At 29.5% G+C, this 27,974-nt stretch overlaps 1 protein-coding gene across 3 annotated transcripts in view; it reads right to left on the bottom strand.

Moving 5' to 3' along the window:
- The window catches only part of LOC107070562 (lachesin), a 180,661-nt gene extending 156,618 nt beyond the window's left edge, over positions 1-24,043 (bottom strand). For 2 of the 3 annotated variants that reach the window (XM_089178478.1, XM_089178481.1), the window contains exon 1: positions 23,104-24,043. The gene's annotated coding sequence lies outside the window, so the exon portion shown is untranslated. Of the gene's footprint in view, positions 1-8,853; positions 8,894-23,103 lie in introns of those variants that run through there. The other variant, XM_089178480.1, reaches the window with a different exon arrangement.
- Positions 24,044-27,974: the final 3,931 nt, after the last annotated feature.

Raw genomic sequence — 27,974 nt, 5'->3', positions numbered from 1 at the left:
AAAGAAGAATTTTGATTAACTTAAGCCACCACCCAGCCACCAACCACGTTGTATATTAAAATGACACAATTACCAATAAAACATAATGAAAATAAACGACTTAAAATAAAGAAAAATAAATGACATCGAAGAATAAGAATAAGAAAACGAAGAAGAAGAAGAAGAAGAAGAAGAAGAAGAAGAAGAAGAAGAAGAAGAAGAAGAAGAAGAAGAAGAAGAAGAAGAAGAAGAAGAAGAAGAAGAAGAAGAAGAAGAAGAAGAAGAAGAAGAAGAAGAAGAAGAAGAAGAAGAAGAAGAAGAAGAAGAAGAAGAAGAAGAAGAAGAAGAAGAAGAAGAAGATGAAAAAGAATTAAATGAATCTTGATAAACGTTTAATGAATGTCCTAAGAAACAAAATGATCAAATAAAATAGGAAAATGTATTACTAGCAACACCCATGTTCAGTAAACTAAAGAAACAAAATAACAAAAAATAAAATAAAATAAGATAAAAAAGAAGAAGAAGAAGAAGAAGAAGAAATAGAAGAGGAAAAGGTCAAAGAATTTTTTCGTTCGGTGAAAGTGTGTAAGGTGATCTCTAGAGTCCAGTAAACTTTGATCCCAATCTTTTACTCGATGGTTCTACTGCTTCAACCCTCTTCCTACTCCTATCACCCTCACCCACCACGTACACCCCTTTTCTCACAGGATCCGTTTTCTCGATACGTTCGTTTTCTTTCTTTATTCCTTTCATTCTTTTGTCTCTCTCTCTCTCTCTCTCTCTCTCTCTCTCTCTCTCTGTCTCTCTCTATCTTTCCCTCATTTTTTTATTTTTTATTCTGACTTTTATCTGACGAAAACCATGAAGAAGAAGAAGAAGAAAAAGTTTGTCAGATATACTTTTGAGTAAAAAAAAAAAAAAAAAAACTAAAAACCAAATCTTTAATATCTTCGATGTATCACAGAAAAAGATACGATGTTTTATATATACATACATATATATAAAATAATATATATGTATATTATATACTGTTACTTAGTAATATAGTATATATATATTATAACTACTATTACTATTACTATTATTTTTACTACTATTATATTTTATTTTATTTATTTTTATATATTATTTTTATTTTTATTTATTATTTTATATTTATTTTATATATTATTATATTTTATTATAACTACTATTATAATACTATTACTATTACTATTACTATTATATATTAGTATTTTATATTTTATATTACTATATTATTACTATTTATATACTATTATACTATTATTATTATTATTATTATTATTATTATTATTATATTATTAATATTTATATTACTATATTATATATATATACTATTTTATATTTATATTATATTTTACTATATTACTATTATATATAATAATAATATATATATATATATTTTATCTATGTTATCTATCAATCTTTATCTTTCAAAAGTATCATCGATGACTGAAGAAAAATTGAAAACTTAAAAAAAAAAAAAAAAAGAAATAAATTGTAAAAAAATAAAGATAGGAAGCTAAAAAGAAGCTTTGAAAAGTTTTTCGTATGACGCGTTTGTTGGTACTGGCAAAAGCAGAACACGGAATCTAGACCGGTAAAGGGTAGTATACCTGTACATCTATACTACATATACACACATGTACGAATACATAGATAGAAAGAAGAAAGTGGCTTTATGAGTTTCCAAGTGTTTTCCTCCTAGTAAAGAATAAATAGTTCAAAGCCCGCAAAAACATATGTTGCCTGGGCTCATCCAACAAACTTTTACGATCGATTGACGGTTATTAAAATGTGTCTGTGTCTATGTATGTGTATCCTCTATGTGTATTATGAGTATGTGTTACACCTGTGAGGAAAAATCAAATGCACGTGGAATGAAATGCTCAAAAAGAAAATATAAAAAAAACATTTATGAAAGTATTCGTAACACACAGAGACATTAAGAAAGAATAATACTTTGAATTAAAAAAAAAAATAAATAAAAAAGAAAAATTGTAGATACCGATTATTATAGAAAAAAAAAAAAATAATAATAATAAAAAAGAAAAGTTATAATTCTTATCAAAGAAAAATATTCCTAGACACTATAGTTTTTCCTATATCTATCTTTATCGACAAATTTCTGAATGACATACCTACAGTGTACAAAACAAACAATTTCTTTTTCAAATCCCAATAAAAAAGAATAAAAACAAAGAAAAAGAAAAAGAATTGCCATAGTAAGCGATAAAGAGGAAAACTCGAACACCTTCTCCAAGTTGAAACGAAAGGGGTGAGTAAGAGAGAGACAACTGATAGAACACACACAAAGCACACAAACACTGAGAAAGAGAGAGATAGGAAATGAAGAAGAGGGAAGAGGGTAGTGCAGGAAGAAGAGGAGGAGGGTTGGTACTTCTATAACTAGTAAAGGTTGATAGTATTAGTGGATGAGAGGGTGGACAGAGGGCAAAACGGAAGAGGGCTTTACGAGAAACCAAGCAAGCAAGCAAGCAAGCAAGAGAGAGAGAGAGAGAAAGAGAGAGAACCTGGCCATCTGCATAGCCCATTGTTATCTTGAACAATAAAAGCGACCGTCGCGGATTGGGAGGAGTAGGGGTTGGGGTAGAGGCTTGTGACGATGATGGGGGTATAGTAGAGGGTTTCGAAAGGGTTACTAGATCCAGTCGATGGGGTAGTGGGTGGGGTGTAGCTGAAGCAACTAGAGAGAGGTAGGAGAACGTTTTAAGGGTTGATGCAAGGTGGGGGTGTATGTTGAAGGATAGTAGACGGAAAGGGTTGTAGCTTGTTGTCGGTACGTTTAATCTTCGTAATTCTCGAGGACGTGGGAGGCTCGAGGAAGGACCACTCGACTCAACTCGAGGTCAGATAATTCAATGTACGCGTCGTTTTACTTCAGTGTGACGAGAAACTACGACTAACCCAAGCAAACGACGCAAAACCTTGACTGCCACTTCCGTTCTAAACGGAAACTCGCTTACTTAAACCCCTTCCCCTTCTTCTCTTAATCTCTCTCTCTCTCTTTCTCTCTCTGTATTTCTCCTCATACATCAAATCCCTTTTCTATCCCTTCCTTCCTTCCTGGGGAAGCTAACTGTTCGTTCGTACGTTCTCCAACGAATTCAGCAATAACTGAAACTGCCAAGTTGAAGAGGATGTTACTGAAGTATCCTGGAGTATCCATCCGAATCACACACATTCTCTCTCTCTCTCTCTCTCTTTGGGTTACTCATATTCTGTGAATAGTGTATGTCTCTTCTACCACCTACGTTAAATTCATCTCAACACGTTACGAGACGTACGGTACCAGGTTCCAAGCTTGACAAGAGCAAATGTTTAACCTTCGCTCATATTGTCGAGTAGTCCACACCCCTCAAGGCAACCTCATCTATCTATCCATCCATCCATCCATCCATCCATCTATCCAACACAACCAACCATCCATCTTTTCGTCCAACTGTACCTACGAGATAATCGCGTGAAAATCGTGTTTGTCGAATCGACGTTACAACCCCCCCAACCAACACCACCACCACCACCACCACCATGTATGTAATGTCGATTCTCCCACTTGTACCTAACCTTATTGGTTGTTTACCATTGTTACTATTACCTGCTCAACAAATTATTCTTTCGTCGAGACAACCTCGAAATTGGCATACCTTGGATCTCCTATGGGAAATACAGGGCACTCCCTTTCCCTATCTTTCTTTCTCTCTTTCTCTTTCTCTTTTCAAATTACAACAGAACTGAGCATCCAGAAAATTTACATCGACGGACAAAGAAACATCGAACGTTTAATGATAACTGATATGCGTTGGCCGTTTGAATTGCAGTGGACAGTGACCGATGGACGGAACCCAAACGATTCCGCCCATCTCTTCGTTTACAGTACACACTGAACAACAACAACAACACCAGCAATGGGTTCAATGAAACCCTTGTCCATTCATTTTCCACTCACATCTATACACATGTAGATACACTTACACACCCCTATAGATGAATATATACGCGTATACGTATATATATATATATATATATATATACATAGAAGATGTAACTCGGATTATTGGAGTAGCAAAAGGTAGCAAAGCTTTTTAATGAAATGAATTCTACGACCATTTTGAAATCGTCCCAAAAACTTCGAAAGACTATCACCTAGGTTCTTAACGCGAACACCTGGTTTTCCTTTAATTAAGCAAGTTCACCTTTCCATCTCATTTCACTCGAACCTTTTTCCTCCTCTCTTTCTCTCTCTCTCTCTCTGTCTCTCATTTTCTCATTTTATCCAATAGTAACTTCGATCGATCTAACGATTTTAACTTGCCGATTAATTTTCTCTCATTCTCTTTCTCTCTTTCGTTTTTGCGTCATTGCAAACAAGAGAGAGAGAGAACTCGAGTAAATAGAAAAGATGTTGGTGCCAAGTGATATTAACTGTTTACCGACAGCATTACATTGCGTTAAATAAAGAAAAATGAAATTTTGATCACTCTCCCGTTTCACATTTTATTTATATTTATTTATTTAATAAACATATGAAGTGTTTGATAAACATCAAAAATTATTCTTTCGTCGTGTTGAAATTTTAATAATATTCACACCTCCTCCTTACAATTAGTTCACCCCCTGTCCCTTCTCCTTACACCATAGAACATTAATAAAAATATTTGTTCATTTTTTAATTATGTTTTATTCTATGGGGGATGGGGGTAAAGGTGTACGACACCTCTTTCTTCTCCTTACGATTATTTCACTCCCTGCCCCTTCTCCTTAAACCATAGAACATTAATAAAAATATTTATTCTTTCTTTACTTTTGTTTTATTCTATGGGGTGGGGTGTCGGAGGGAAGTGTGGAGGTGTACGAACGAATTGCAACGAGTCTCAAATTGGAATTTACAAATCAATGGTCGGAGAAACACGTCGGTCCGATACTCGACGATAACCGATACGTTTTAGAGGAAGGAGAAGGGATGAGTAAAGAGGGAGTAGAGGGTGGGAAATGGGGAAGAGAGAAGGGGTTGGTTGGTTGGTCGGTCTGCTTGAGTTGTAGCGGACAGTGAACGATTGGTAACGCGAGCTATCTTTCTCTCTGGGTAGAATACTCGATGCATTTACACGTTTACATTCTCGCATTGGTGCCTATACTAAACGAAACGAGAGAGGAGAGAGAAACAATATGTTTCTCTCTCTTTAAATCTAAATTTAAACTATGTCAGTAAATTTATTTACAAGTATGGTAGTAAAATATATCAACGAGGGAAAATCTATAATTTTCTATCTATTTAGATTATATTAATAATTATTTTGTGTATTTATATATACATATATTTCATAATTATTTTATATTTAATAATAATCTATCTATCTATAAATATATTTACTTTAAATTAATCTATTAAATTTAATTAGAAATTAATATACTACTTGTTTAAATATATTTCTTACCAAAGTACTAACTACTAACTCTAGTATTATTATAATAATTATATTATTATATTACTATATTATTATAGGTATATTCTACTTTCATTTATCTTTAAAATCCTATTATAAAATAATATAAAAAATTAATATCAACAGAAAAGTATTTTACTATTAAATATTATTTAAAGACTGACAATCATACTAACTAAACTCTTGATAGAATTATCCTAACTTCAAAATATTGTTTTAAGTAACCTAATCGTGTTCATTCTATATCAAATATTTATGATAAGAAAAAAAAAACAATAGAAAAAGAATAAAACTCGATATTATCTATTATTACATTGTTCGTTTTTAAAACGAAGAATTTCTTTGAAAATAAAGAAAAAATAAAATAGAGTATATGTGCGTGTGAGTTAGAAAGAAAGAACGAAAGAAAGAAAGAAAGAAAGAAAGAAAGAAAGAGAGAAAGATAGAGAAAAAGTGATAGGAAACGATTTAGAAGAAATTTACCGGGTGTATCGCAAAAGTGAGAAACGTTTTATGATGCCACTTCTCTCCAGTACTCACCCCCAAACTCTTCAAACCTCCTACAACCCCCACAACTCCCCATTTTTCCAACTCCCACATTTTCTCTCTCTCTCTCTCTCTCTCTCACACACACACACACACACTCTCACATCTTCACATATCCTATCCTATCCTATCCTATTTTATCCTATCTCTCGTGGAACCAGCTAGGCTAGGGAACTCAAACCAAGCATTCGATATCTCGTTCGACGGAATTACGATATCCAACGTTTCCCTGTGACCGAAAATCCATCGGTCAAATTGATGTTGCTTCGACGAATGGATGCATTCACGTTTCGCGGAGATCAACTCGTTTCACAAAAGAGAAACAGAGACAATGAGAGAGAGAGAGAGAGAGAGAGAGAGAGGCAGATGAGTAACAGTGTGTGAGAGAAGAACAGATACATAGATAGATAGATAGATTGATAGATAGATTTATCTCTCTCTCTCTCTCTCTCTCTCTCTCTCTCTCTCTCTCTCTCTCTCTCTTTACATTTTTATATTAATTGTTTTCAAACGTATACAAAAGTATCTAACTAACCCAACCTTACATAAATGTTGTTTATAATATAATTTTTAATATAATTATTATAATTATTTATGTGTGTAATTATTTTATTTAATATAATTATTATAGAGAGAGTTATTTATATTTATATAATTTTGTACAATTATTATAATTATTTATATTTATATAACTTTATGAAATTATCTAAATTTATTAAATAAATATAATTACTAATTTATATTTAATCATTTATGTTTAATTATATTTATAATTCTAATGTAAAGTTGGAAAAATGAATTTTTTATTTTTTTACAATATGCTATTGTATTTTAGGATTATTAATATTTCTAATTGATATCAATTATCAATACAAGAAATACTTAAATTGCAATAAATATTTTTTTTCTAATTAATACTTGGGTATTTTTTTACTATTCGAAATTAATAATATTTTATTTACGATGTCAATTTATTATCGATTCTTTTCAGGTTTCAACATATCTTTATATTTAATTACTTTTTTTTTTGTTTTGTTTTGTTTTTTTTAGAAACGATAAAATTTCAATCAATTGAAAAGCTCAATAATCTTTAAATACATTTTTTTCTTTCTATGCAAAAAACATTGAACTACATAGAAATATATTTTCAAATTCATAACTAGATATATACTACTATAACTATTTCTATTTTCTGTGACATATTTTACAGTATATTTCATTTACCATCTTGTAAGAATTTTCAAAGTAATTATATTATATTAATACAATCCTAAGAAAATAGAAAAGAGAGAGAGAGAGAGAGAGAGAGAAAGATAAGTTTAGTTCAGTTTTAATTAATATATACATATATAATATATACACGAGATGTGTTAAACATTTCACGAACTTTCTTGATTATTATATTTAAGATACAAAGTAGAATAACAATATTCCTTTAATAATATCGAATAACTCACAAATAAACTTTCTCCTATGGATTCTCGTATTTTAAACAATCAAGATAAATAATAATAATAATAATAATAATAATAATAATAACAATAATACAAATGTAGATGATACTTACACGAACTTTCTTTTTCTCCTTACTTTTAATATTCATAGTAAAAAATGTTGTTGTTTTTTTACTTTCCACCCCCCTCCCTCCCTTTCGATAGTAGTTATATTCATAAAATGTTCAACGAGTTTAGAATTTGTGAAAATTGCAAAATACTCTAACGAAATAGTAACTACTACTACTATTACTATTATCACTATTATTATTCCAGTTATATGTTCTTTTAGCAGGAAAAGTAGAAAATAATCGTGAAACCACAAGGTATGAAAAAGAGAGGGGGGTGAGGGACACCCCAAATATAAAGGACATTATCGTTGAACTTTCCTGCATCCATGCAATTTTCGAGTTAATGTAATGCAAGACGATGATAAAGATAAAATACATGAAAAAGAAACAGAACAAAAAAAAGTCATGAATGAAAATATGTATATCCAAATTTTCGATAATAACTTTTGTTTTTTTCAAGTGAAAACTTCTTTATATATATATATATACAATATTTTTATATTGTCTCTATAATATTTTTTTTTTATAATAAATAAACCCTACAATTATCTTACTCCTGATACTGTGCATTCGATTTATTCTCTAGAAACTTAGTTTTTTAAAGGTTTCACTTTTAACACGTGTAATCTGCACACATAATTTTTTTATTTTTATTTCATATAAAATACTAAATATTATTCTAAAAATATGCATAAATTAATAACAATATTGTAGTTCAATTTTTATCATTATTTATCAAAATATTCGATTTGTAAAAATTTTTTAACGTTTTTTATTATTTATTTTCTTTGTAAATTATTATAAAAATGAGCGCCTGTATGGATGCAACCCTCCAAACACACTTTGAAAATGTTGCTTGCGAGCGTTATCTGTCGAGACGGAATTTTTTTCTACCCCCAAAAGATAGGCAACCCGTCATACATATGTGTATAAACAGTTTTGACTGGAAAAAAATTCCGTCCCAGTAGATGGCACTCGTAAGCAACATTTTCAAAGTTTGTCTGGAGGGTTGCATTCATACAGGCGGACAATTTTATAATTAAATTAATAACTAAAAAATTAAAAGTACAAGTACTATTATAATAATATTATATAATAAATTATTCTCAAAACTTCTTCATTTGAAGGTTTCACTTCTAACTTGTGTAATATGCACACATATGTTTTTACTTTTTTGTTGAAAATGAAAATTTTCAGACAACAGGAGGTGATAAAATGTAATGTGAATATACATCGGTTTCTATGGTGATGTTAGTTAACAGTATATATATATACCCATCGAATCCTGTTGGAAAATTATCAATGTAAATCGGACGCAGCTAGAACACAGGATCGTTTCTTCCGCTTCCTCCACTTCTCCGCCAATCCTCAAATTGTTACTGCGTATACAACGGATGGGAAAAGGGGATGGGAAAAGGGGATGGGGACAGGGGGTGAGTGGTGAAACGAGAAACGATCGATGTTATGCATAGGATTCGTTCGACGAGTTTCAACGAGAATCCTATATATATATATATATATATATATCGTTCCCCATAATTTTTCCTTTACTAGATTGTTTTTATTTTATATATTTTTTTTTTTTTTTTACTTAAAAGAAGAAATAGAAAAAAGGGGGGTCTTGTACATCTAGAAAAAGAACGAGATGCTATTTGAAAATAATAAAATTCATATTTTTGATAATTCAAATCTGGAATTATCCATAAAATTAAAACCCGTGTTTTGAACTTTCGTTTAAAAAAAAAAAAATGAGAAAAATAAATGAAGACTGTTTGTTCAAAATTGAAAGTATTCGTCATAAAAAAAAAAGAAAAAGAATACATCGTCAACTATAATTATCGATCAGTCAGGAATCATAAAATTTACGAATTACCACAGGACGAGGGTTGGGAATTGGGGGTGAGTTTTGCATCGTTTAAATCTGATCTCGCGTCGAGATTTATCGAACTTGTATTTGGTTGAATTTCCTGCAAGTAGAACTTTTACACGCTTACGTCGATGAAATTCAAGCATTTTCAAGTTGCCCTATGAAAGGAGGAGAAGGAGAAGGAGGAGGAGGAGGAGAAGGAGGAGGAGGAGAGGGGCCGAAGTTCGAGGCCCCGTTAAAGTCAAACAACCGGAACCTGAAATGAGTTTGATATCGTGTACTCTGAGCTTTTACCCCCTCCCACCCCCCCAAAAAAAAAAAAAGAGAAATAAAAAAGCAAAACGTTCAAACAGGATAAGGAACGATCAAAAAAAAAAAAAAAAAGGAAATTAAAATGAATGAAAGAAAGAATGAAAAATAATTATAAAATACATAATTTAATAGATAGATATAGTAGTGATTAGGGTTGACTTATCTAAAACACGCAACAACAACCAGTGTGTTGATATGAACTATCTCCAATTGAAACAATTCAAGTTCACGCAAGATAAAGGACGAACAAAATAAAAAGAATAATAAAAAAAGAAATCAAGATAATGATACATAATTAAATAGATAGATATAGCATCACTTATCTAAAACACGCAACCCAGTGTGTTGGTTTGAACAATCCTAATGGAACAATTCAAGTTCACGCAAGATAAAGAACCAACAAAATAAAAAGAATATAATGAAGAAAGGATGAAAGGATAATTATACATAATTGTAGATAAAGAATGAACGAAAGAAAGAAAGATAAATAGATAGATAGAGCAGTCATTAGGGTTGACTCATCTCAAGCACACCACACACAACCCCCAGCAGTGTGTTAGTGTTAACAATCCTAAACGCAGCAGGCTTCTGCCAACGTAATGCGGGGTGACATGTGGTCCTAGGGAAAAAATTACGTAAATTAGTGTCAATTGCGGTGTAGGATGAGGGAGTGGGGAGGTGGTGGTAGTGGGGGGAGGAACCCGACTACGACTAGGACGAGGGTGAGTCCAAAGAGGGGGTTCCAGGAGGGTGAGTTGAGAGTAGAGGAAGGGATGTTCAGGGCTTGGAGGTTTGATGGTGAGGGATGACATGGGCGGACTGTGGGATCGCATGGGCTTCGTTGGGTTCTCTCTCTCTCTCTCTCTCTCTCTCTCTCTCTTGGAACAGAGTAGGTGGATGTGGGGGTGTGCAAAGGGGGGAATTAGTGGTGGCGGCGGATGCCAGTGGGACTGTGTGTGATTGATGAGGCAGTGATAGCGACGGGTCTGCACTCGACACCTCGCTACTGCCACCGAAACAATGCATATTCATCGGACGTATAAATAATGCCTGTTTAATACATAAATATACATTAACGCTTGGCTTCCGGCTGGAAGCTGCCTGCCTGGGTCTACCTAGCTCTGCCTGCCTAGGTCTGCCTGCCTGGGTCTGCCTGGCTTTGCCACAGATCGTTCACGACAGAGACAATCTCTGCTTGGATACTTAACTTACAAATACCTATCTGACATTATATATTATATATATATATATGAGTGTGTATATATTAAATATTATCCTTAATCGTTTAAGATTATCTATTTTACTTTTTGCTTTTATTTGTTTTTGTTAAGTTTTATTCTGTAGATAGATATGTAGATGTATTTCGTTGGAATATCAAATTAAATGAGAAAAGAAATATATATATATATATATATATATATATATATAAATTAAAAGAAATATATATATCAAATAAAAAGGAATTAAAATTCTAGCTTTTGCAATAACCTCCTAGAAATTACGTAATGCAAGATGAGAAAAAGTGGAAATGTGGAAGAAGGAAGAGAATCAAGATGGATACACGTTCTCGTTACAGTTTCTCTCTCTCTCTCACACACACACACACTCTCTCTCTCTCTCTCTCTCTCTCTCTTTCTAATTCTGTGTGTTTCGTTTTCTCGCATAGCCCGTTTCAATTAAATTCGCGGCCAGAAGAACAACAATTGCTTGGCACTTTGTTCTTCGCCCCATCGTAACTTTTTTTTCCTTCTCCTCCCTCTCACCCTTTCTCTTTCTCTTTTTTCTTTTTTCTTGTATTATTTTTATCTTTGTTTTTTCATTTTTCTTTTTTCTTTTTTATTCCTTCTTCTTGTTCTTTTTCTACCATCGCGAAAACTTTCGTGGACTGTTTTAATTAGACTTATTCCATCGCTACTTTCATTTCTTCCTACCTTCCTTCCGAACTTTTCTTTTCCATCCGGATTCGAGCGTGTCGTTTCGTTTGCTCAATTGCCAACAGAAAAAACGAATCAAGAGAATTGAATCGATGTTTCTTCTTAGATTAACCAAGAAACAAACTGCTGAGTATTTAGAAAGAATTTTTCAAAAATTCTACACAATTTTTTCCCAGTCCACCATCCCCCCCTCTTTCTCCCTTTCTTATATTTCGATCTTTCTCTTTTTGATTTAAATAAAAACTTTGACGTTGTTTGATCTGTTAAAAAAAAAAAAAAAAAAAAAAAAAAAAAAAAAAAAAGAAAGAAATAATAAACTGGAGGAAAAAAAAATATCATTGAAATTTTGATGAAAACTCGTTAAACACATTTACCAATCTCGTATTTGTAGTTAGTAATTTTGACGACGAATATTTTATACGTCCATTTAGGATATTACGCTTTTAAATATTATATATGTCATTTCGTTGAAAAAAGAAATAATAAAAAATAAATTAATAATAATTGTGACTTGGAGATACAAATATATATATATATATATTTATATATATTTATATATATTTATATATATATATATTTTTTTTTTTTAATAATTATTCAACATAGTCAAATAGACACCTGGTAACCAAATTGGTAGACACAGAGTTTTGATTTATCAATTATTTATTTATTTCGCATAATCACTGTTATTGGTACACCATTCAAAACTTTTTGTAAATATCATATATCAAACAGTATTATATTTTTATCATTAAAATTTTCAATTAATTTAAATTAAGTTATGTTCGTTCAAACAAACACTGACGAATTCAATTTTTATCATCTTTAGAAATAAATGTATTTCTTCTTAAATGATATTATTTAATAAAGCAATTATATTTTTTTTTTTCAATAAAATTTATTCGCAATATCAAAAATATATTATTATATTTTATTTTATACTAAAAGAACAGACAGACAGACAGACAGACAACTTTCCTGTTCTCGTATTTGACATGAAACAATAATAAATACATTTTAACGTGATATCGAAAAATCGATCTACACACGTGACAGAAAACATGTTAATTAATTACCACGATAAATATCTTCATGTATGATACAAACATGTATAAAAAAAGCTCAAAGAAAAAGCTCAAAGAAAATAAAAAGAAAAGAACGAAAAGTTAGATTGAGGTGGTGGGGTTTGGTTTGGTAGAACAAGGATTATATTCGATCGTGGTTGGTGACCCTGAAAAGATGATCTCGTGGGATGACCTCGTGTAGAAAAGTTATGAAGGGAAACATCTGGTACTCATAAGCAAAGTATTGCTTTCTAGCACGTGGACTTTTTGCAATTATAGAGACGTTCCTTTCCGCAGAACGAACGTTTTATCTTCAACGGGGTCGCTCAACACCAGTTACATACCACCACATATACCATTACATATACCAGCACACTATAACCCATCACCAATACTACTATGAAAGAAAAAGTGTATAGAAGACCATCCCCACTGGCAGCGATCAGACTATGTCTTTTCTTTTCCTAGTACGAAACGGCCACTTCGACTCGTTATTTCGACTACCTACTACGTTTTTCTTTCTTTCTATTTCTATTTTTCTATTTTTCTATTTTTCTGTTTCTGTTTCTGTATCTTTCTTTCATTCTTTCTTTCTTTCTTTCCTTTCTTTTCTTTTCTTTTCTTTTCTTTTCTTTTCTTTTTATCTCGAAAGAAACGTAATGGTAGCAATATGCTGCATGCGCACACACATACACACTGATACAAAAACCCAACCCCCGTGAATCTTTTCACTGTGTGAAACAGGGAGGAAGAAGAAGAAAAAAAAATAGAAAGGTTACTCGCGGAAAATTGCAACGATAGTATGAAATTGAAGGAAAAATTGACACGCGAGAATGGCTAAAAGAAAAGAGGAATAAAGTAACGTTTCCCCTTTCCATTTCTCTTTTACTTTACTTTACTTTACTTTACTTTACTTTACTTTACTTTACTCTTCTTTATATTTTCCTTGTTGTTTGTTTCTTCTTCTTCTTCTTCTTCTTCTTCCTCTTCTTCTTCTATCTTTTTTTCTTTTTCTATATCAAATATTTTCGTCTGTGTAAAACAAGTAAATTATGAAGAATGAAAGGAGAATAAAAAAGTAGGTAAAGTTATGCGATATCTGTGATATTAACATTTGTAAAAAATGAACTAATGTCAAGACATATTTTTAAATGTATAATTATAAATTATTTTCATTAGAAATTATTTGTTAAATTGTATGAATTTTATTATAAATTAATTTATAATAAAAAGCGTGTATACACAATAGTTATTTATTATGAATTATTTTTGTAAAATTATTCAACGATTAAATAAAAAATAATATTATTTTAATTTTATTTATTATGTCAAATTCCAACTTATTTTTTACAGTTCAATACTTCAACTTTTTTTACACACTTTTATGTAACGAAAATGTTCATAACTCGTTGTTACTTAATAATAACAATAATATATTATATTAATTTTTATAATAAAAGTAAACTTATATATAATATTAATATTTATAATAAAATCATTAATATGTCTGATATTAATTTATTATTATGAGTTAAACATTCGTCGATTTAAAATAACATAAAAAATTTGATATAATAATTACAACAATAAAAAATTAATTCAAAGGTAATATAATAACTGAAAAAAAACATAATTAGTAACATAATATAAAATACAAAATCATAAAATTATATTATCAAACAACTTAATTATTAATTCTTATAAATTACATCAATATCAGGTTTACAAAAACGAATTAATTTACAAAAGAAAATTAATAGATAACAAAAAGTAATATCTAAAAAAAATAACAACAAAACCTAATTACTAACGTAACATAATATAAAAGAATGACAAAATAATATTATTACCTATAACCACTTACTTAGAAATTCTTAGAAATGACATCAATTTCAGGTATACAAAATTGTGACCTAATTTGTACAAGAGAGAAATAATTTCAACGTGGAGGTGTGTAAACGATTTGCTAACCAATTAAGTTTTGCGCGTGACGATGACTATGCTGCTAAAGGAAGTAATACATATATACATCTAACAATATTTCTCTCTCTCTCTCTCTCTCTCTCACACACACACACTCATTTACTCACTCATACTTGGCTAGGTCTTGCACGTGGTAACAGGTGTAACGTGTCAGATAGGTAAGAAGAAGCATGCCAACGTCATGACGTGCGCGAATTACGAGAAGATCGCGTGCGAACTAGACGATGAAACAGCCGCAAATCGTAGCCATTACATTATGCGTCCCTCTCACCCTTTTACCTTAACTTCTAACACCCCCCGCCCCCGCTCCCAGCACCCTTGCAACTTCCCCTTCTTATTCGCTCCTTACTTCAAAAGCATTCTCGTTGCCTGCCTGCCTACCTACTTACTTCAGCACAATTCCAACGATTTGTACGGAAGAACCACTCGTGCCACGTGCACACAGATGGAAAAGGGGTTGCAAGAGGGTGGAAGAAGGTGTGAGAGGATGTGTGTGTGTGAGAGAGAGAGAGAGAGAGAGAAATCGATCTGCGAAGTAGAAGCGTGCCTCCTATGTGCATTCTATGTAATCGAGTAGCAAATTAATTCCTCCTTTAACTGATTGTATCCATCAAACGACGAAAACATTCCACATTTGATCTTTTCAATTATTATACTTTCTTTGTTTTTTTCAACTTAATTGAAATATATAGATATATTGTCTTTTATTATTTATAATAAATATATCATAATAATTATTATATATATATACATATTGTAATTTGTATATATATATATTGTATGTGTGTAAATTGTAATTATATATGTATTGAAATATTTTAACTACATTTTAATTATTATATTTATTATATATATATATATAATAATTTCTAATTTTATATATAATTGTAAATATAAATTGTATATATAAAAATACATTTATATAAATTATATAGGTAATAATATATAATATTTTTTATAATTTAAAATGTCAAATTCTATAAGTAGAAAATACAAGAAAGTTAAAGAAGAAAATTAATTTATATTAGATGAAAGTAGATTTTTTAATAATAATAGTAATAGTAATAGTAGTAGTATTAACTTAAAAAAAAAAAAATAAAAATAAAAATTAGATATACAAGAAAGTATGAAATATAGACAAATATTTTACTATTTATATTTAAATGTAATCAAAATAATAATGAAATGAAAAGAAATTTATGATAGAAAATATTTACAATGTTAAGAATTAAATATTGCATAAAATGCTACAAAAAAAAAAAAATACTATATATTATAATAAAGTAAAAAAATATATAATAAAAATAATCATGAAATATAAAGAATTACACGATGAAAAATTCTTATAATATTAAAAAAATGAAATGTTATAATATAAAATAATTTTTTGACAACATCGAAAAGACATTATCAAGATTGAATAAACTAATTACAATATTTGTAATATTATGAATTTAAATATCGTGTAAAATGATTTTTTGACTACATAGAAAAGTCATCAGGAGTGAATCAACTAATCACCATCACTGTCAATGTCATTAGGATGTCGAGAGTAAGTAGCACGTGGCATAAAGACATTAGAGCATATAGATGTACCTATGGAACCTGCAATATCAATCTATATTAGGCTCTTCGCTTCACGAACGATCCATCTACATCAAACTACCTATATTACTCTCCTCCCCTCTCCCCTTACACCCCTACCCCTCCCTCTCTCTCTCTCTCTTTCTCACTCTAATTCTCTTACATAGAAAATTCTTATAACAAATCTCACGTATCACAGCTGATCGTTTAAATTTCATTCACATTTTCTACCCATGTTAATAAAATCAAATGAAACACAAATTGAAACGAGTATTCTTTTCTTTTCTTTTTTTTTTTTTTTTAATGAAAACTTCTTTCAAATTTCCTTTGATATATATGGTAACAATATTATTATAATAAATAAGTTCTACAATTATATCTTACTATTGATACTCTGCATTCTCTCTCTCAAAACTTAGTTTTATGATTTTTTATCTTTATTTCATATAAAATACTAAATATTATTCAAAAAATATGCATAATTTAATTACAACATTAGAGTTCAATGTTTATCATTATTTATCAAAATAATTGATTTTGCAAACATTTTTTTAACGTTTTTTATTATTTATTTTCTTTGTAAATTATTATAAAAATGAGCGCCTGTATGGATGCAACCCTCCAGACACACTTTGAAAATGTTGCTTGCGAGCGTCATCTGTCGAGACGGAATTTTTTTCTGCCCCAAAAGATAGGCAACCCATCATACATGTGTGTATAAACAGTTTTGACTGCAAAAAAATTCCATCTCAGTAGATGGCACTCGCAAGCAACATTTTTAAAGTTTGTCTGGAGGGTTGCATACGAACAGGCGCACATTTTGACAATTAAATTAAAAATTAAAATAAATAATTACAAATTAAAAGTACAAATAATATTATAATAATATTATTTAATAAATTATATCCTAAGAACTTGTTTATTTGAAAGTTTCACTTCTAACTTGTGTTATATGTACACATGTTTTTTATTTTCTTTTTTAAACAACATGAAACATTTTTTCAACTTAAACGCAAATGAAAACAAGAAAATCTCATTACAAACTACAGCTTTTTAAATATAATTTGACTTGTTTTTTTCACCAATTATTTTCTTCACCAATATTCGCATAAAAATTTGTCTTTCGCAAATGTTTGTTATACTTTTTTTCTTTATCCCAGTTCTTGAATACTTTTACTTTACTTCTTGTTATCGAAATTAATCAATTAAAATTTCACGCTAAAATAATTGTTTATTCAGAAGAGAAGGAGCAAAGTTTTTTTACATTGTAAAGAAAATATAAACTCAAGAAATTGGAGAAGAAGAAAAATAAAACTGATTGCCAATTGATTTTCATTAAGGTAATTTCGTTCATCCCTATGAACGATCCATCTTAATCAATTAAATTAAAAAACAATATATATATATATATATATATATATATATATATATATATATATATATATATATATATAACGAAAAAATATCGAAGATTAAATAAACATCATAATTGAAAGAGAAAGAGGAATGGGGTGAAACGTTTGAAATCAAAGTAGAAAGTTTCGATTAAAATCAAAAACAACGAAAGGACAAGAATGTTGAAAAAAAATGTGGAATAATGATCATAATAATAAAAATAATAATAATAATAATAATAATGATAGTTGGTGATAGTAGAAAGAGAGCATACAACGAGACTAAACGTTAACGACTTCTAGCTGTAGAAAATAAATTTCCAATAACGCACATTGTGACCCATTCTACTATGATAAACTAAAAATAAAAATAGAAAAACACTTTAGAGGAAGTAACGTGTTTGTGTAGCAAGATGTAAATAATCGTTTCTATACTACTATGCAACTTGCATATATGCATTTGTATGTATGTACGTATATATATATAGTATAGTATAGTATAGTATAGTATAGTATAGTTACTTGCATAGTAAAGAAAAATGAGAACGTGTCACTGACTTTACTGTGTTGCTGCTGCTTGTTATTTTAACCTAAACAAAATATATATCTATATATATAAAAATAAAAGTGTGATATGATACGTGAATAAATCTAGCATAAATTTAACGAACGATTTGATTAGAAAAATAAGAAGAAATAAAAATAGAATAAAAAGGATTTGTTTGTAAATATAATATTATCAAGAGATCGTTCAAATTTGTTTTGGTATTTTTTTTTTCTTTTTTATGATCATCAAATGGAATCATAGATAGAAAAACAAAAAATAGAAAAATAACGCGAGATAAAATATGTCACATTTTTGCTTATAGAAATATTCTATCTCAGAAATATAACATACACAAACTTATACAAAAGATAGTTTTGTTTGTTTATTTGAAAAATGACAAATCTTGCATAAATTGAGAAAAGAAAAAATAAAAGAAAAAGAATGCAATTTTGCTAAGAAACAAAAATGATAAAAATAAAAATAAAATTAAAATAAAATTAAATAATATATAAAAATAAAATTGTGTCATTTACATATTAGACACTAGAACAGAATTGTGTATGCAAGAAAAAAGGAAAAATAATGCGACTTTGCAAAGAAACAAAATAAATAAAAATAAAAATAAAATAAAATAAAATAAAAATAAAATTGTGTCATTTACATATCTGACATAAGAATAAAATTGTGCATGTAAAATAAGAAAAAAGAAAGAAAGAAAAAAAAAGTCACGAGATAGAAATATAATTCAATTACAAATTCATTTTATGTTTTATGTTTTATGTTAATGCATTTCTTATCTTATAAAAATAAATTACAATAAACGCGCATGTATATTTGTAAATTTTTCTTTTCTTGAAGATGCGTGTAATACATACACATTTCTTACATGGAAATAGGATATTGCAATGACGCGTGAAACTGAAATTTAATCGTCGTATCTGTCCAATGTTGATGACAGAGACGTATACGTAGAAATTATGTTACGTCCGGTAAATCGTAGACGTTACATGCAACGCGATATAAGTGAATTTTCGGATGTGTCCTAAACACATCACTCACACTCTCAATTTAACACGAATTTCATCCAATTGCAAAACTAAAACTACGTGAAAATAAGATAAGATGTAAAAATCATACAACAAATTTGATCAATTTGATTAAATGAATACATTTCTTTAACCCATTGACTGGCAGACATATTTAGAGCGACTTGCCTTAAATTTGTAAAAATATAATAATATTAAGTTACTGATACAATATTGCAATGGTATTTAGAATAATTGATAATTAATGTTTTTTACACCATATAAATATTTTATTCAACCTTTTTAATAATTCTTAACGTAAATAACCATTTGTAATTAATCCGAAATTGCAGCACACACTACGAGATATCTCGTAGTTGGCAGTCAATGGGTTAAACAGATTTAATCGTCCTTGTCGTCGATTTTTTTTTTTTCTTATGGGGAAAAGATTAAAAAAGAAAAGAAAAGAAAAGAAAAGAAAAAAACTCGAGTAAATCACAAAGTAACATTGCATTTCCCTTTACGGGACGATTGAACGTATTGTAGTAAACCGCAAGGTGTTACAAAAGGTGTTAGGAGAAAATCGTGTCAATTGTAATAATAATAATAATAATAAATAAAATCAAAAGTATAAGTAAAAAATAATAATAATAATAAAGTTAAAAAAAAAAAAAACAAGAAAGAAAGTCAATGTAAATTAGATCAAAAGAATTTTTTAATCGCCCTTGTCGTCGAGTTTTTTTTTTCTAGTGGGGATAAGATTAGAAAAGAAAAGAAAAGAAAAGAAAAAAAAAAGAAAAAAACTCCATAAAATCACAAAGAAACAAAAGGAAAATGAAAGAAGAATCTCTTATCACCTTCAGTCTTTATCTTTCGTTGAACTGGGAATGAAGAGAGTGAGGGTGGATTCTTTTCTATTACTTCTACTAACCCTTTTGCGTACCATGGAAGATACAAAACGATGTATTTCCATGATGGTTGCTTTAAAAAAAAAAAAAAAGAAAAAACCCAAAATAAAAACCTGTAAAAAGAAATAAACAGAGAAGAGATTAACCGAAATCAGGAATGTAAAGTGGATGGTAGTTTAAAGCAATTCAACCCCTTTTTTCCTCCTTCTATCATTCCTTTTTTTCCTTAAAACCCCCACTCTCCTTTTCCTTTCCAACCCCACCTCTCTTTCTCTTCTTTCTACACTTTCTTTTGTCCGTGCAATAGTCGCATTATGCTAGCTTTCCTCTTGGATAGTTAAAAAAAAAAAAATAAAAAAATAAAAATAAAAAAAACAGGAAAAAGAAAAAGCTACACAACCCCAACAACCCCAACCCCAACCCCAACCTGAACAACTACAACTGAAAAACCAACCCTAGGAAGCTTCTTTTTCTTCTTTCTTCTTCTTCTTACTTTTTTCTTATTTTTTTTGTTTTTTGTTTTTTTTTACCTCTCTCTTTCTTTCTCCTTATATTTTTACCTGTATATATATATATATATATATATATATATGTATATGTATATGTATATGGAATACTATACGAGGTCAAATAGTACATGACTTCTTTCTATTTCATATACAAACGTTACCACTCGTAAATACTCTCTGAATTCGGTAGTTACGTGTTTCACATATATACAGGAAAGTCATGCAGACATCGGTAGTAAAGGTACGGCATACCTGAATAATACCATGAACTCGGTAAATATATTTTTTTTCTTTCTTTCTTTCTTTCTTTCTCTTACTCCTCGAAAAAAGAAGGCAACACAAAAATACAAAAATTGCAAAGGGTGTGTTGATAGAAACAAAAAATTAAGTAAGAAGAAAGAAAGAAAGATATAAAAGTAAATTATGTTCTATCATCTAATGTTTTTATAATAATAATATTATATATATATTATAATATAATATAATATATAAATATATATATTATTATAAAAACATTAGATGATAGAATTTAATTTACTTTTATACCTTTCTTTCTTTCTTCTTACTTAATTTTCTTATATATATATATTTAGGAGAAATTACTATAATATAAATTTAAACTAAAAAATAAAATACAATTAATAAATATAAAAAATAAAAAATAAAATACAATATAATATAATATATATTAAATATATATTAAATTTTTATAGAAATATAAAAAAAAACAAATAAATATATTTCAATTTACTAATAAGTATATGTATATATATATATATATATATATATATATATATATATATATAGAAAAATTTATAAATATAAAATAAAATAATAATTATAAATTTACAAATTTACTAATATATTAATAAACAAATTACTTACAGAATAAAAATATTATGTAAAAATGTAATTATTACGATTACTAACTCGCTATTTTTTTTTGAAAATGAAGCTCACACTTTACCTCACAAACTTTCAAAATCTTTTCCTTCTTTTTCTTCTTCTTCTAATATTATAAATAATCTAATTTGTTTCATAATAATATAATATCATAAAAAAAATATCCCAAGTTTTTATCTTTAAAGATTATTTCATATATCAACAAATTTTTCATTATCAGATACAGAGAATGGGAAGAAAGAAAATAGAATGAAAAAGATTGAAGTTTGTGACACCTATGTGTTAACACGTTGATAACCCGTTATCCAATTTCAAGAGAAAGAGAAAGAAAAAGAGAAAGAAAAAGAGAAAAAAAAAAGAGAGAATGTGTGAGAGAATATTTTGTCGCATTAAAGATATATCCAGGAAAGGACAAGAGATGTAGTTTCAAAATGTCATTAGACGTTTTTGCAAGTAATAAAGTTTCCACACTGTGCGACGCTAATGAGGGTCCAAAGCAGAGAGAAAACGTAAGTTCTGTGGTCTTCCCTATACATATACATTTACATATACATATACATATGTATACAGTTAGAAATAATTGTATTTTGCACCTTACTCTCATCTCTTATTTCTCCCCCTTTTTCTATCCTTAATATCTTGATCTATATATATATATATATATATATAAAATAAAATATAATATTTTTATTTTATATATAATAAAATACAATATTTTTATTTTATATTATAAAATATAATATTTTATATATTTTATATATATAATAAAATATAATATTTTTATTTTATATTTTAATCTATTTAATTATTTTAAATTTATATTTTAAAATATAATATTATATATTATATATATATATTAATTTATTATATATTTTTTCTTTAATCCTTTTATCAATCTATTTCAATTTAGTTCTGTCTGTAATTTGCAATTTTGTTCTCCACCCTTTTATTTCTTTCCTATCATCGATACCTTTGACATCGAATTATTATAAAAGATACGAATGAGAAAAGAATAATTATTCGTAAGCTAATTTTAAAAGGTAACCCCTTTGTGAAAAACTTAATTATGACGCTCATAAATGAATGAATGAATGAATGAATGAATGAATGAAAAGGGACGAACGAAATTCCTCACTTGTCGTCACCGGCCATACAGAAATGAAATTTCAACCGGTGCCCTCTACACCCTTCTTTTTCTAAGAAGAAAAAGATAAAGATAATGAAAGATAATGAAAGAAAATAAAAATAAAAATAAAAAGATCAAGAGAAAGAAAAAGATGTGAGATCAACACCAATACCAACACCTAGCAGAAGCAACAAAGAAGTCAAAGGTAAAGGAATAGAAGAATAGAAAGGGCTTTTGTCCTAAGGTACTACAATCCGGGATATTTTAATCAGAGATAGATTTTATATAACACCGAGTTCAACTCTTCACAATATATACCTATATATATATTATATACTAATTATGTTTTCCTTCATAAAAATGCCTTACCTTGCTTAGACGTTTATTATATCCAGCGAAATCCTTACATCCGACACTACCAAAGTACGATGAAGGTGATGATCCTTTGAAATACGTTAAGTCCTGCTGATACATTCGACACGATTATACATAACAAAAATGTTTAATGACTGAAACTACTACTACTAATCTTCTTTTTCTTTTTTATTCTTCTTCTTTTTCTTCTTCAAACAAACAAACAAACAAACAAACAAACAAACACCGCACTAAAATCACACACGCGGATTCGAATCAATTCGTTTAAGGGCTGGTAATTAGAAGAAAAGGATTAGGAGAAGGGTTCACATAAATTAACGCAACTCTACTTATGATATTATTTAACATTCAAATAGAAGTCAATTTGTGTTAATTTCAAATTGAACAAAATTTAATAATTAGATCAGTCAACAATTGTTAATTGATCTAGGACTCATTAAAAGAATTCCAAAAACTTTTCAATAATATCCATCAAAAGAGATTATTATACCAAAATATTCATCCTATTCAAACACACATACACACACACATATTCATAAATATATATATATACATTTCAAGGATTAAATATAAAAAAAATTTGATCGATCGATCAAATAATTATCGATCGACGAGTATTAAAATTCTTTCAAATTTCATAGAATACATTTGTCAGAGATATTTCTTATCAATTTAAAATAAACAAAACTAAACATATATCTAACATTGAAAACAAATGATCATTTAATGATGTCGTTAGAGGATTGTGTTATGAGGGATCAAAAATTAGGGATGATGATAAAGACGAAAATGAATGAATTGGTTGTAACAACGTGTCACGTGCTTGAAGATACGAAAGATCGAAAGGGTATATAAAACTCTCGAAAAGAAATGAACAGACGTAGTGATAAGGGTTCGCGTGATAACGGTTCGGCGATCCGTCGAGAACTGTGTTCTTTGGGTCTCCCCACCAAAAACCTTGGGGGCAGGACGCCAGCCGGCGTCGGTCTGGCATCACGACGCGCAACGTTGCCCCGCCTCCACGTGCGAACAACCCCCCCCTAACCCCGTCATCCTCACACGTTTCTAACCACCCCCTATCGTTGAGACACATTGAGACCCATTCTTTCTTCTTTTTTTTTTCTTTTTCTATTTTTTTTTTTTCATACAGAACCCCGAAGAAACTCGGAAGGTACCTCACACTGTCCTACGATGTCTTTTGGTTTTACAGTTTTTATTTTAATACCTTGGTTAATTCTTTTCTGTGACGGCTACCGAATATATCTGACATTTGGGTGTTCTTCTAATTATTTGTTTGTACTACTGAAATATATATATGTCATCCATTTATCCATTTGATTAAAGGTTTATTGGAGTGCCGGATATATACGGCATCTATCTAATAATCTTCTTTAACAAATTTTATTCTATAAATTGTATTCAATTGAAATAAAATATATGATATTTTTATTCAGATTATCAGAAGGTTTAACTTTGAACACAATTTTGATTGAACATTTAGGAAAATGTTTTGATACAAGTGAGAACCAATCGCGTGACGTGGGTGCAATGATGTTTTTTAAGGTTTCTATCAAAAATATATCACCGATCTAAAACGGATTAATACTATTAAACTTTATTTCCCTTTTTAAATACGTTGAACAATTATAAATAAATAATTTCTAGTAATGGTAAAACAAAGTTTTAATGTAACAAGTAAAGGAAAGGAAGTTGATTAGCGGTGTAACAACACGGTATAGAAAGAGAGAGCACGCGCAAGAGAGAGAGAGAGAGAGAAAGAGAGAGTGAGAGAAAACTGGAAGAAGTTTAATTAATTTTTCCTGCTTGTTATTATGTAAAAAAGCCGATCTGACTTTAACAGTTGGAAGGATGATGATAATAAAAATTCTAAAATAAACTTCTGACCAACTCTCTTCTTCTTTTTTGTCGGAGTATGGTAAATTGTATTCAAGAGAGAGAGAGAGAGAGAGAGAGAGAGAGAGAGAGAGAACACAGAAAAAAATAGAGAAAAAAAACAAATGTAATAAAATTAGAAAAAAAAAAGAAACAAAAAGTCAAGAAACAAAACAAAACAAAATAAAAATAGAACATACACACACCTACACATACATTCATGAAAACACACATTTTACAAGGAATACAAAGATGAAAATTATTATTCCCCATATTGTTGATAAAGAAAACTAAAAACTAGTATCTCGATATCCTTTTTTTCTAATAAAAAAAAAAAAAAGAATAAATAAAGTAAAGAGAATAAAGGGTTGGAAGGGTGGATGGTTGGGGGTTTTGAATGGTATCTTCATTTAAACCACACCCAGATCATTTGCATCTTATTCCAAGGTTTTATATCGGTTTAATTAACGAAGTGGAACACGTACTATACGTTTCTGCTGATTTCACACGTACACATTTTGTGCTACCAGCTTTTACCCCTCCTCCTCCTCCTGCAACCCCCCCTTGACGTTCCTTTACTTTTATTTTTCCTCATTTCTCCCCTTTTCATACCTATCACTTGTCAAGTAACGTTTAAACGTCGGAAAAACGTTTGCGGCCTTCTTCCATGACACCACCACCTCTATGAAGACTTTAAACCTTATCTAAAATCTTTAATAAGGTACGATGTAAGGAGACGAGAGAGTGTGAGAGTGTAAGAAAGTGAGAGAGAGAGAGTGTGAGAGTGTGAGGGTGTGAGAGTGTGAGAGTGAGCAAAACGATCGTTGGAAACGGACACGCGACTTCTTACGTAACACCCTGTCGTCTAACTAAAAGCGGAGCTTCATAAAATTAGAGCACCATATATATACAGGGTGTTCCCATAAAATAACAATCCAATACAAATATCTAAAGCTTCGAGTAATATACTAAACAACACAAAATTCCGAAAGAATGATAAAACTAACAAAAGAAAAATAAGTAAGCTATAAAAGATTATATACACGGTGTTGTTTCTATAAAATAACAATCCAATATAAATATCTAAGCATCGAGTAATACTAAAAAATCACAAATAAAATTTTGAAAAAAGATATTAAATCAAAAAAGAAAAAAATAGAGTAAGCTGTAAAAGGATTCAATCAAATTTTACGAAGGACTATTTTTCACTTTAACTCATTCAGATCCTGTGCACATTGTAATGTACATTTATTTACAAATAATTTATTTATTAATAATTATTTACATATAATTTTTATTTATAAATAATTTTATTTATCTTTATTATATAAATAAATTGTTTAGAATTTTTGTAATGTTACAATTTTTCCTTAAATACGATATGTCCATTAAAATGTACATTTACAAATAATAAATAAATTTTTATTAATAAAATAAATTAAATTAAGAAATTAATTATGCTTATATAATTATATAATTATATTTTATATTTATATTAATAATTATATAGTTAAATAAATAAAATAAAATAAATTAAATTAAAAAATAATAATAATAATATTATTATTATTATTATTTATGTAATATAAATATAATAATATAATTATATTAATATAATATTTATTTAATTTAAATAAATAATAAATGTTAATTTTAGTATCAAAATAATTTATCTCAAAACCCACAAAAAATATTTGATTCTGAAGGGATTAACCAAAAGAAAACCCAAAATAAAATCTGTATAAAGTAAAACACCCTGTATAGGACTATGCATAAAATCCACGTGCACACAAACACACCTGCAACACCCTATACAAATATAAATACGTATTAAACAAGTTTTCTGTATATAGATCAGGTACCTCCACCCCCTTAGACGCCGCGACCTTGAAATAATCGGATGAGAATCAGAGTTCTCGGTGGGAACATTATCGGTTCCGTCGCTGTCAACGGGAATTAAATTTTAAAGTGTTTTTAGGGGATGGAAGAGAAAAGGAAAGAAGAAGGGTAGGAGTAATAGTAGTAGTAGTAGTGGTAGTAGTAGTGGTAGTAGTAGTAGATGGTAAGACTTTAAAGAACAAGAGGAGAGGAGACTCGCAAAATGTCGATCCACTGATAATCGAGACGAGAAGAGAGAGTAAGATGAGAGAGGGGGGTGTGTTGGGGTGAGCTGAGAAAAGGGGTTGGGGGTAGTAAAGGTATGACAACGGTAGAGGGATTGAACGACGGATAATATTTGAGTTATCGAAGGCCATCAAGTCGGAGAGAACAGGTAGAAGAAGAAGGGAAAAGGGATGAGAGGGAGAGGGAGAGGGATAGGGGGAGAGGGAGGGTTGTGGAAGTGGAACGATTGGACGGAGACGAGGATGAAGGTCGTAGGTTAAGTAAGTGGTTAAGAGGATGGTGCTCCTAGGTAATGGAATAAAAACACTCGACACCTCGGCACTGTCGGCACGAAGCTTTGACTTTTTCTATTTTTCGTTCACCGTCAGGTGGTGAGTGGGTGGGTTGATGAGGGTGAGCTGAGAGAAGTGGTGATGGGCTAAAGCGGCCCACCTAGTCCGAAGTTTCGTTCGGAAAACATTACCTTACTTTTTCATCCTTTTTTCTTTTTTTTTATTTTATTATATTTTTTTCTCCACCCCATCAACCCTTCCTCCTCCTCTCGCGTATCCAATCTTAACACCCTCAGGTAGTAGAATTTTCGTTTTTTTTCCTCCCCCTCGTACAATATCAAAATATTAAATCGTAGAGATTAATTCGGTCGACCCTCTTCCTCTATTCTCCACCCCCATATCATCACCTTGAATATTAAATTCATTGCAGTTAGCTTGTTTTTTTTTTTTTTTTATGTCAAAAGTAACTCGGCAGGTGGATTAAATTATATGAATTCTCATGGTAATTGTAATTAAAAATATGATATTTATCGTTACGGAAATAACAGATTTATATTTAATATTATAAATAAATAT

This window comes from Polistes dominula, unplaced genomic scaffold (genome assembly GCF_049000335.1).
Source record: "Polistes dominula isolate Pdom_NZ unplaced genomic scaffold, Pdom_raw_medaka contig_11, whole genome shotgun sequence".
In the NCBI taxonomy this organism is placed as follows: domain Eukaryota; kingdom Metazoa; phylum Arthropoda; class Insecta; order Hymenoptera; family Vespidae; genus Polistes; species Polistes dominula.
This window is presented reverse-complemented; position numbering and strand designations above follow the sequence as displayed.